Below are 12,703 nucleotides of genomic sequence, written 5' to 3'. Positions count from 1 at the left end.
ACGATGTCATGATGTCGTCGTCAAGCTAACAACAGGGCAGGGCACAGAGCACGCAGCGGCTTCGGCTCAGGCTCTCAGCCAGAGCTTGCCGGCGCTGTGCTGCGATACGATCAAACTAGTGGTAGGCACGTGTCAAGGCATGGGGCAGTGGGTGGGTAATGTGCGTCCGTAGATAACCGGAGTTGCCCCACGTAGTTGTGGGATTGGTTTTTCAAGCATGGAACAGCACCTGTGGTGCGGCCGGGGGAGGGGAAAAGCATCGGATGGCCAGCGAGAGATGATGACGTGGCGCAAGGAGCTGGCGATTCTGTTATACAGAAATAAAGAGAAAAAATGGTAGATTTGATAGTGTTTGCCTTGCCATGTCACAACCAGGTGTTGCGCATCATGCAAGTGGAACAAACAGAAACCAATATACATAGCCGACTGTTTGTTAAAATGAAATCTGCATGCATGCAGCTGCTGCTTGCAGTGACCAACCACGCACGTAGGTATGTGTCACGTTGGTAGGCATCTCTTATTATGAAACAAGTTTACTTTGGCCAGCAACCAAGCGGTCCACGGCGCCCCAAAATCGTCTGTCTGTCGGATTCTGCGATCCACGGTGCGTATTGCCTCCATCCGCCACTACAATCCCGCGCCCCCGCTACGAAACCCTTGCCCTCTCGCGCCGACCCCGACGGCCTCCTCCTCTCCGCTCTCTCCCTCTCTCTCTCTCCCTCCCTCCATCCATGCCACCATGGCGACGGCGCACGGACCGCACGGCCAGGACAGCGCTGCTGCGGCCGCCCTCGTCCTCCCCCTCCCCCCCCACCCCCCAAACTCCCACGGCGTGCCCTCCCCTCCCTCTCTCTCCTCTCCACTCTGATGAAAACAGGCCCGATCTTCCGAGAGGTAGCCGGTAAGTTCGATTTGTGGAGATCTCGACGTTGGCGATCCGGCTTCAAATCAGACGCGATTCGAACCCTGCAACCGTTACACCACTGCTCCGTTGGTTATCAACCAAGCACAACTTGATTGACCTCGCCAAGAAGGCTTTTCCTGCAAGCAAATCGAAGAGCACAAGCAAGAAGGTAAAACACGCAATCTGAAATTGCAAATATGAATGTCGCGAATATCAATAGAGGGTTCAAGAACTCGGTTCCAAAGGACTAATCGACACAGTGGAGGAGATCAAGAACGGGGGCCCTGGATCACTGTAAAAGGATTTGTCACCACAGTTACAATGAACGATTCAGTTTCTCGATGGAAAACTAAACTCTAAACAAAACCCAATTGTGTAGCAGCGGCGGCGGCTCTGTTTATAGTCTAAGACTCGACCTAGGGTTGGGGACGGCCAGGGGTTGGACGCCCACAACTTGGGCTTAAGGCCCGACACGATACATGGCCAAGTTGGTCCAAATAGGTGACGCAGCACCTTGCCGTGGTCACACGGAATGATCCACGGACCTTCTGGAGCTGGGACCAGATCCAAAACGACGGCGTCGTCGTCCCCTTTCCAACGCATCCAAGAACGGCCCGTTTCGACGTCGTATGAGGAAGTTATGACCGAAACAGTGACGACGTGTCTGCTGAATCCGAGGGTGACGTGGCAGCTGAGTTGGGAACGAATTGCAACTTGGGGAAGACCATGGCGTCGGTGTGTCCAGCGTGGTGATGTCCTCATCATCCTCCCCTTCTCGAATTGGAGTCGTCCTCGACTCCATCTTGGCGATGTCCTCATCATCCCCTCCTTGTAGAATTGGAGTCGTCCTCGACTCCATCCCATCATCAGCGAACTCCTGCAAAAGGTTAGTGACAGCAGGCAATGCACCTGACATAAAAGGTTGACAAAACATAGTATAACATGGTGCATCAGGATTATCACATAACTCAGCAGTAGCAGGAGTTGTAGCAAGAAAAACACCTCCTTTTAACTTAATCCCATTATTTTTAGCAATGTCTGTTGGAGGTTTATTTTTGATCTCATTAGCATGTTTAATAATATCCGTAGGAGACAAAGGCAGCAATGTAATTTTCTTGTCCTTATGTATGATAGTGTATGTATTAGTTCTACCATGGTGTAAAGCATCATTATCAAATTCCCATGGTCGACCTAACAAAATGGAACAAGCTTGCATAGGGACAACATCAAAATCAGCAGTATCATGATAAGAGCCTATGAAAAAGCTAATGCGTGCTGATTTAGTTACCTTAGTCTTACCACTATTATTGAACCATTGAAGTTTATATGGATATGAATGTTGTCGTGTGGTCAAGCCAAGCTTGTCAACCAAATCTGAACTCACCAAGTTGTTGCAACTCCCGCTATCAATGATAGTGAGAACACGACAACCCTGCACAATGAGATACATGTGGAACAAATTGTGGCGTTGGATCTTCATCTCTTCTTCATGTCCCACATGTGTACTCAACACACGCTGCACAAGAAGGCTAGGGTAGTCCGCGGCAGCAGCCACGGAGTCAATGGTGATGGTCTCCTTGTCTTGATCGCCCTCGATGGGATCTGCATCAATGTTAGCAGCAAGGGCTAAATCATCTTCAACATCACTAGCACTTACATATCCATCCTCGGTAGCAATGAAAGCACGACGACTGGGGCATTCCTTCATGACATGTCCCATGCCTTTGCATCGGTGGCAAATGATTTTAGAGCTGGACGAGGAGGAGCTAGTAGAAGCACCCGGAGTGCCACCTTTCTTCAGCTGTGGAAACTGCACATTAGACAATTTACTTACCCCGGAAGAAAATGGAGGTGTAGATGGCTGTGGTGCAACAGGAAGCTTGGGCGTCTCCGGCTCGGAACGCTGCTGAAAATTCCTCCCATTGTTAGACCTGAAAGGCTGGTGTTGTTTGCGTCCCTGTACTTCTCGTTCTGCCTTAATAGCAAGATGATATAATTGGGAAAAATTACGCCATTCTTTGTAATCAAGTATATTCTGTATATCATGGTTTAAACCACCAAAAAATCTAGCACTAGCATCATCATCATCTTCATTTATACCACAACGTGCTAAGCCAATAAGCAATTCTTGATAGTATGCTTCCACTCCTTTATCACCTTGTTTTAAAGTTTGTAGTTTCAAACGTAAATCACGTTGGTAATAAGGAGGAACAAAACGAGATTTCATACGTTGCTTTAAAACATTCCAAGTTTGAGGCACAGCAGCAGCATTATTAGCATTGCAAAGATCACTCCACCAGAACAAAGCAAAATTAGTAAACTCACTAGTAGCAAGTCTAACTCTATGCTCAGGAGGAACATTATGAGAATCAAATTTTTGTTGAACAGCAAGCTCCCAATCTAAATATGCCTCTGGATCAACATTACCAGCAAAAGGAGGTAGACTAAATTTAATTTTAGCAAAAGGATCATTATTACCATGATTATTACCTCCCATACCGCGACGATTGAAGTTGAGGCGGCGACGGGCACCACCGTCAGCATACGCATCTTCATCACCAAAAGCATCCGCATCTTCATCATCAGCACGATAAGGCGGAGGGCGTTGCTCAAGCTGTTCAATGCGGGTGACCAGATTGTTCACGTTGCGCGTCAGCTCGGTCATAAGATTGCGTTGTTCAGTCATGAACGTTGCAAGCTCGCCCTTGGACACGCACTCATTGAAGTCCGTCGGAGTTCCTGCCATGGTTAGAAGATAGAAAAAGACAATACCAAAGTATTATCGCTATCAACTAAAAGGAAACAAGTGGTGGTGGTGGTGGTGAAAGTGGAATGCAAAATCACAAGCGGCTTACCACCGTCTTGCCTGTATTCTTACCAACGCCAAACAGGAGCAAAACCAAAGTGGCGAAGCAATCTGTTGTCGAGCGTGGGTAACAGTTGCAAGATGAACCTGTGCTGACAGAAGAATATGTGGAGCTATGGGTAGGCACACAATATGACAGCAAGGATTAGCAATTAACGAGTGCAGAGTAACGATTGTTCAATCCGGATCCAAAGTACAAGTCACAGGTGCTGGCTAAGACGTGTCGAGACGTAGCGCAACAAGGTGAAAACAAAGGACGATCGAAAGAACTCACAGAACAAGCAAATAACCCGGATTTCTCCTTTTTCCTGAATTTTTCCAAAAGGCACTAGTAGGAAACAAAATTTTTTTTTCTTACTATTTTTTTTATACTTTTCTCTGAACAAGGATCACAAAAGATGCAACCACAAAAATTGGCACCTACAACTGAGGTGGGATGTGGTCTACAGAAATTCAGCACGTTCTCTGAAAAGCGTGCAAAAACTTTGACAATTTTTTTTCTTTATTTTCCCGAATTTTTTTGGCAATTTTGACGAAACCAAACAGGGCAAAGCCAAGTTTGGGTCGGGTCCAAATGGTGTCAAGAAGCTGCTCAAAAAATTTCAGATTTTTCTGATAAACGAGCGAAAAGTTATGCCTGTTTTACCGAAGGTATCTCAAAGTATGTTTTCCGGGAGGCACAACACGGCGGCGGCAGTTAGGGCAAAGCGTCCCTAAACTCTATCACCGATCACAGGATCGTCATTGTGACTAACAACAGTAGGTATTCGCCTGATGATGTAAGGAGGGCTGCGATGCAGGCAAAATAAGAGCGGCTGGCAACCTATCTAGGGTTTGCGCGGCGGCGAGAAGTTACACAAGGCGGCTAGCGGGGTAAGTCGAGTAATGTGGTGGCTTCGACTTGTTGTTTGGGAACGGTGGATGGGATAGCGGCGGAAAAAAAAAATCACAGCAACGGGCGATTGAACTACGACCACGAACACAATCCTAAACCAGCAACAAGACTCGACCACGGACACAAACTCAACAACACGAATCTGAAATGAAATTGCAAAGGCACAAAGGGCGATAGGACAGCGGAAATTGAAATATTGTTGGGCTTTTTGTGGACTCTAGGTAATGAACAAATATGAATCTAAGGCAAACGAGATTATACCTCGCGGTAAACCTGAAATATCTGATACCAATTGATGAAAACAGGCCCGATCTTCCGAGAGGTAGCCGGTAAGTTCGATTTGTGGAGATCTCGACGTTGGCGATCCGGCTTCAAATCAGACGCGATTCAAACCCTGCAACCGTTACACCACTGCTCCGTTGGTTATCAACCAAGCACAACTTGATTGACCTCGCCAAGAAGGCTTTTCCTGCAAGCAAATCGAAGAGCACAAGCAAGAAGGTAAAACACGCAATCTGAAATTGCAAATATGAATGTCGCGAATATCAATAGAGGGTTCAAGAACTCGGTTCCAAAGGACTAATCGACACAGTGGAGGAGATCAAGAACGGGGGCCCTGGATCACTGTAAAAGGATTTGTCACCACAGTTACAATGAACGATTCAGTTTCTCGATGGAAAACTAAACTCTAAACAAAACCCAATTGTGTAGCAGCGGCGGCGGCTCTGTTTATAGTCTAAGACTCGACCTAGGGTTGGGGACGGCCAGGGGTTGGACGCCCACAACTTGGGCTTAAGGCCCGACACGATACATGGCCAAGTTGGCCCAAATAGGTGACGCAGCACCTTGCCGTGGTCACACGGAATGATCCACGGACCTTCTGGAGCTGGGACCAGATCCAAAACGACGGCGTCGTCGTCCCCTTTTCAACGCATCCAAGAACGGCCCGTTTCGACGTCGTATGAGGAAGTTATGACCGAAACAGTGACGACGTGTCTGCTGAATCCGAGGGTGACGTGGCAGCTGAGTTGGGAACGAATTGCAACTTGGGGAAGACCATGGCGTCGGTGTGTCCAGCGTGGCGATGTCCTCATCACACTCACTACCTCTCTCTCCCGATGCGGCCAGGCCGACGGCGGGCAGTGCGCGCAGCTGGCCTGACGCGGGCCGTAGCCACCGCCAGCACTTACGCGGGAGGCCTGGTCGCTAGCCTCTACTGCCCGCCCGCTACGGAGCTTAGGCTTCGCTCTCTCCCTTCCTCCCCCTCCCCTTCCCTCGCCGGCGCTGGGGACGGACGTCGATGTAGGCTTATAGGCTCGGTCTTCCTTGCTGGCGGAGGCCCAAACCGACGGATCTGGTGGATCCGGTGCCTCCATGGCCGGATCCGTCTGTCCTCCCGTCCGATCTGTGCAGCCAAGAACCTTACGGATGCCATGGCCATTGGTGCCATGGTGGAGGACCGTGGCCCAACTACGGAGCTGCCCACTGCCCCCCTTCCCTCCCGAGGCGGCGGTCGCGTCCTTCCTCTCCCCCATCCTCCGCACGGCCTCCTCAATGCCTCCTCCAGTCGGGGAGCGTGAGCTCCTTTGCTCGGCAAAACCCTAGGTACGGCCCAAACCCTAAACTACAGTGTGCGCTCTCTCCCCTCCTCCCTCCCCTTCCCTAAACTCCCTCTCCTCACTATGGGGATCGTCCCCCCCTCTTGGCTGCAGCGAGCAAGGTCGCCCAGCGTCCATCGTCTCCTGTTGTCCTCCTATGCAGAACTGATATCATTACCTGTACATTGATGATTAATTGTTTCATTCATCTCATCTACTGAGGCTTGGGGATTGTGCAGTGATGATTCTTTAAAGACTGAGACAATGGAATTGTGCAGTCATGATTATATAATTATTCCGTTCTTTCATGAATCTTGCTGTTTTCGCTGCCTTTGTCGTGGCTGTGTCGTCATATTACTTGCACATTTTTTCCATTTGTTAGTCGGTACACAACCATTGTCAATGATGTCTTTGCTTCATACGATTTATTGGTTATTCTATTACTGAGCACACAGCCCCTTGCCGATGATGTATACTTGGTGAACTGCAATATCTGTGCGCTGCGCCGCCTCTTAGGGTGGCTCCGACGGTTGTGACCGTGGTGCCCCCTCTGTTGCTGATCCCATTGCAATCTCCTCTATGTGTCTCTTTCTGGATTATAAGTGTGTGACTAGGGTGCTGTTTTATTTATTTAAGTCTGAGCATATGCCATTGCTGATGATGTGATGATGACTGTGAGGTGCTTTTAATATACCTGAACATGTTTTTGTGCCTTTGCTATTTTGCGTTTTTGTTGGTTGAACATACGTCAATGCTGATGATGCTGCAAACAAATATCTTTATCTGAAATATACGATGTGATTTTTGCTAACATGGACGGCCTGCAAGAGGCGGTCATGATTATCACTCTTTTATGTTTTTTTTCTTTGTCATTGCGAGTGAGGTATTCATATATGTCAAACCTGAAAATATTTACATGCCATTGCTATTTTGCAACTTTTTTCCTGAATATGTCAGTGCCAATGTTGCTTGACACCAAATATCCTCTTCTCAGCTATACCGTTTGAGAATATGCAGCCATTATTATCACTGTTTGTGTTTTATGCTCTTTTTTTCCTGGGGGCATCTTCGTATGTTTTTGTGGATATTGCTTTCTACACTTCGGCTGCGGTTGTCGTGAGCTCAGGGTGGCACAGTTCCAGCCGCCAAGCAGGCTCTAAGCCTCCTAAGAGCACACATAGTCTTAAACATTTGATTTGATACATTCGTGTCTTAATTCGATGAACCTCAAATTTGAATTGGTACTCAAATGGTACATGTTGCTATGTTTTGGCTTCAGAGATACAGGTACAACTACCCCTCAAGTTGTCTTTCTGTTTACGGCTGTGCCGAGACTATAAATCAGCATTTATCTAGATGTTTAAGTTGCTTTATAGAATAGTTTTCTCATTGATATATTTGTCTACAGATAGAGTACCTTTTATACCTCAGGTTTGTAGCAGGAAGGTACCATGCTCTTCTGCATTATGAAACAAATATATTAAATTTTATTAACAGTAATATGCTTGACTAGATAAATGGATGAGTGTCTCACTGTCTCCTTCCAAGGTGACTTCGATAATGAGATTTAAAATGTTGACCTGTTTATACATTTCTGCCATGATGCTTAATATGTGCTGTATTATTGGTCTATTTTTTCAGTTAAATGTTGAGCCACTGGGTGCATCATGTCATGCATGCCATATTTTTGTGATATTCTTTACGCACCAGACTGTTGTAAATGGCTACCTTCCAATTAATGGCAGAAATCTATCATCTAGTTGACCAATGGCCTTAGTAATAATGAACTACAGAAATCCAAAGAATGAGAGTCTTGTTATTTATGTTTGCTAGCTATAATAAAGGAAGATCTTATGGTATACGTGCTCACTAATCAACTCTCGTTTTGTGCAGACTGTGCCAGTTAACCCAAAATCTTTCCTGAACAACTTGACAGGGAACCCTGTTAGTCTCAAACTCAAGTGGGGTATGGAGTAAAGAGGTAATATCTCCTTTTTATATTCGGTTTGAACCAGAACATTTTATTTTCCATATACTGCCCCTGCTCTTAATCAAACTGAAAAACTTTTATTATACATCCCCAGGTTATCTTGCTTCGGTGGACTCCTATATGAATCTCCAGGTACTAATTTGACAGTTTGGCTGTCATACTATTAGAGTGGTTGTCTATTGAATACTTTTTAGATGAATAGCTAATCATCAATTGGGTCTAAATGACATACAAAATTCATTGCTGCCTTTTTCCCCTACTGTGTGCAGCTTGCCAACACTGAGGAGTACGTTGATGGGCAATTCTCTGGAAACCTGCGAGAGATTCTAATCAGGTAATGTTTCTTGTTCCTTTCTTTCTAGCTTATGTCAAGTAGTAGTGTTTTGTAATAAATCTAGATATAGAACTGGGAAAAGCTTGCATACATCCTGTCATCTTGCTGCCCTATTCCAACTTCTGATACTTGGAAAGTACTATGCTAGTGTTGTTCAAGTTACATGTTAAGGAAGGCTAGGGCTTCTTCAAAACTTAAATTGCTGTGAACTGGATCTTCGGTCGATAGTATCTGATCAGACTAGGCCCTGTTGCATTGCATAATCATTTGGCCCCTGTATGATTCAGTTTTATGTTTCTACATCTACATACAGGTGCAACAGCGTTCTGTATCTCCTAGCCGTTCGAGAGGATGTAGAGATAGAGGATGCAGAGTGAGAAGATGCGATCCATGTTAGATTGATAAATGTAATATGATTCTGACATGTATGTTTGAATATCCCAGTGACAACTACACCAACCGGATCCGAGCTTATGGTCTTTTGAGTGATGAAACATGATGACAGTAGGGCTTGAGGTGCTGTTAAAACTGCTTTCAGTTAGACAATGCTATCATTCAACTGAATGTGAGGGGTATCAGATTTCTTGAACAACTCTTGCCTCATTGCCTACTACCACAGATTATCTGAATGTGAAGTATGATGAGGCTCAAGGTATGCTAATTATTGTGCTCCAATCTTTTGTTTTTTGTACCTGACATATCTACATTTGACTCCTAATATTGTTTCTATGCAAAGATTAAACATATTTTTCCCGTGCGCCTTAACCAGGTGATTTGCCGGCGCGCGCGTGATGGACTAGTGGATCATGGATGCAAACTACAGTGCAGGCCATACGCTGCTTTCGATATCTTTTCTCATCGGCTTTTGCCAATTCGCCAGATGGGCGAGGAAGTTGATCAGCTCGCGGTGGGGGAAAAAAGCAGTGCCGAGTGGATAGAGGCCACTCTATTCTACGTGATCGATGGATCTGGGTCGATGTGTGTCAGTGCCTTAGTGCCTCAGTGCTCACCACCACCACCACCACAACAACAACAACAAAGCATTTAAGTCCCAAATAAATTGGGGTAGGCTAGAGTTGAAACCCAGCAGAAGCAATCATGGTTCAGGCACGTGAATAGCTGTCCTCCAAGCACTCCTATCTAAGGCTAAGTCTTTGAGTATATTTCATCTTTTCAAGTCTCCTTTTATTGCCTCTACCCAAGTCAACTTCGGTCTTCCTCTGCCTCTCTTCATGTTACTATCCTGGCTTAGGATTCCACTACGCACTGGTGCCTACGGAGGTCTCCGTTGGACATGTCCAAACCATCTTAACCGGTGTTGGACAAGCTTTTCTTCAATTGGTGCTACCCCTAATCTATCACGTATATCATCGTTCCGAACACGATCCCTTCTTGTATGACCACAAATCCAATGCAACATACGCATTTCCGTCGACACTTATCTAGTTGAACATGTCAGTCTTTTCGTAGGCCAACATTCTGCACCATACAACATAGTAGGTCTAATCGCCATCCTATAAAACTTGCCTTTTAGCTTCTGTGGTACCCTGTTGTCACATAGGACACCAGATGCTTGCCGCCACTTCATCCACCCTACTTTGATTCTATGGCTAACATCTTCATCAATATCCCCGTCTCTATGTAGCATTGATCATAAATATCGAAATGTATCCTTCCTAGGCACTACTTGACCTTCCAAACTAATATCTTTCTCCTCCCGAATAGTAGTGCCGAAGTCACATCTCATATACTTAGTTTTAGTTCTACTGAGTCTAAAACCTTTGGACTCCAAAGTCTCCCACCATAACTCTAGTTTCTGACTCACTCCTGTTCGGCTTTCATCAACTAGCACTACTTCGTCCGTGAAAAGCATACACCAAGGGATATCCCCTTGTATGTCCCTTGTGACCTCATCCATCACTAAGGCAAACAGATAAGGGCTCAAAGCTAACCCTTGATGTAGTTCTATCCTAATCGGGAAGTCATCTGTGTCTCCATCACTTGTTCGAACTCTAGTCACAACATTGTTGTACATGTCCTTAATGAGCCCGACGTACTTCAGTTGGGACTTTATGTTTGTCCAAAGCCCACCACATGACATTCCTTGGTATTTTATCATAAGCCTTCTCCAAGTCAATAAAAACTATATGTAGGTCCTTCTTCTCCCTATGGCGCTCCATAACTTATCTAATTAAGAAAATGGCTTCAATGATTGACCTTCCGAGCATGAAACCAACGCACGCAAAAAATGTAGAGGCAGCTGGTGGAAGTTTCTGTAGGCCACCCTAGCAGAGTACCTGCGGCTATGTGGAAATTTCTAGCTTCTGCGATCAAGAGAAGGGGAGGTTTGGTTTAGTTCAAACCCGGCTAAAGTAAGATGTGAGGTTCAAATAAATTACGTGCACGTAAAGGTGTGTAAGGGAAATGGACCCTTGGCCCATTTACTTTGGATTTTGGTGTTTGATGACTAACACAACCAAATTGGACTAATGAATTTGCAAGTGTTTGTTTTGTAGTTCAATAGGGTGCAAGACATAACTTGGACAAAGGCGACGTGATGATCCGATGATCAACACCTCAAGTAAGACCTTAGGAGCACAAGAGAAGACCCAAGAGATCAAGCAAAGTCCAAGCATGAAGATTGGAACCAAGCCGTACGCAAGATCGCGAAGAAACGAGCTCGCAGAGGCGACCGGACGCTGGACCGGATGATGGAAGCGCGACTGGACGCTGGATTAGTGGCTCGGTAGATAGGCGACTGGACGCGAGGACCGGACGCTGGTGGCAACCGACCGGACATAGGAACGCAGCGTCCAATCGATTACAGAAAGGTTCCAGAGCGGCACATCTGCAACCGAAACGTGTCCGGTGGCAGGCGACCGGACGCTGGCCAGCGGCCGATCAGTGTATTGCTGGCTCAACGGTCGGGACGACCGGACGCATCTGGTCAGGACGTTTCAGCGTCCGGTCAGTAGCAGTTTCGTGGGAGTTCAACCCCAATGGCTACTTTCTCAGTGGGGCTTATAAATACAACCCCCAACCGGCCATTTGAGGCGTGTGGAGTTGAGGAAATATACCAAGGGTGTTGATACATCATTTTTGTGATCTCCACATGCATAGTGCTTAGTGTTTTATTAGGTGATTAGCATAAGTGCTTTGCGAAGTGCTTAGGTTGATTAGACCACCGCTTATGCGCTTGCTCCAGGTGTATGCCTAGTGTTTAGTGAGGTTTGCATACCTCTTGCCACCCCATGCTTGCGAGCACAAGTGTTGTACATCGGAGGGGCTTGAAGTCTTGCGAGATCACACCAACCGCTTTTGTGGTGTGGCCACCACCGTGTACCGGAGGGAACAAGGCCCGCGGTGTTTCGGCCAAAAGCTTGATAGTGAAGACGGCGGGGAGCATCCGGGAGAGGCTTGCCGGAAGGCACGTCGGAGACCCACTTGTGCGTGGGGAAGGCCTGAGGCTATCCATGGAGTTACCCGACCGGGAGCTTGGCCCTTGTGAGGGATTCCTTGCGAGGGGCTCCAACAAGGACTAGGGGAAAGCTTGCGCGCTTCTCGATACCTCGGTAAAAATACCGGAGTCATCGATGGGAGTTTGCATATCTCTACATTGCTCTTTAGCTTCTGCATTTACATTGATTACTTTACTACGTTTGTGGTAGAGATAGCAACTCACTAGCAAAACTGTAGTTGCACATCTAGATAGTTCCTCTATTGCATAGGTTTTGCTAGACTTAGAAAAAGAGGCCATTGTTTAGAGTTAAAGTTTTAAGTTGCCTAATTCACCCCCCCTCTTAGGCGTCACAGTCCCTTCAATTGGTATCAGAGCTGGTTGGCTCATATTTGGACCTTTGGCTTAACGGTCGTTGAGCCGACGCTATTGTAGAGTGGTTGGGATGGATACCGCTAGGCCTCCTTAATTTGATGGCACTAACTTCTTCTACTATAAGGCTAGAATGGCTTGCCACCTTGAGGCGGTTGATTTAGGTGTATGGAGAATCACTCATGATGGGATGAAACCCATTAAGAATCCTAAAAAGCCCACAAAGACTGACGAAAAAGAAATGCATTTTAATGCTAGAGCTAAGAATTGCTTGTTTGAATCATTTA

At 46.4% G+C, this 12,703-nt stretch overlaps 1 pseudogene; it reads left to right on the top strand.

The window, feature by feature from the left end:
* Window positions 1-8,085: 8,085 nt before the first annotated feature.
* LOC136539166 (probable small nuclear ribonucleoprotein F) lies at window positions 8,086-8,964 on the top strand (annotated as a pseudogene).
* Window positions 8,965-12,703: the final 3,739 nt, after the last annotated feature.

This window comes from Miscanthus floridulus, chromosome 2, assembly GCF_019320115.1.
Source record: "Miscanthus floridulus cultivar M001 chromosome 2, ASM1932011v1, whole genome shotgun sequence".
Lineage (NCBI taxonomy): Eukaryota > Viridiplantae > Streptophyta > Magnoliopsida > Poales > Poaceae > Miscanthus > Miscanthus floridulus.
This window is presented reverse-complemented; position numbering and strand designations above follow the sequence as displayed.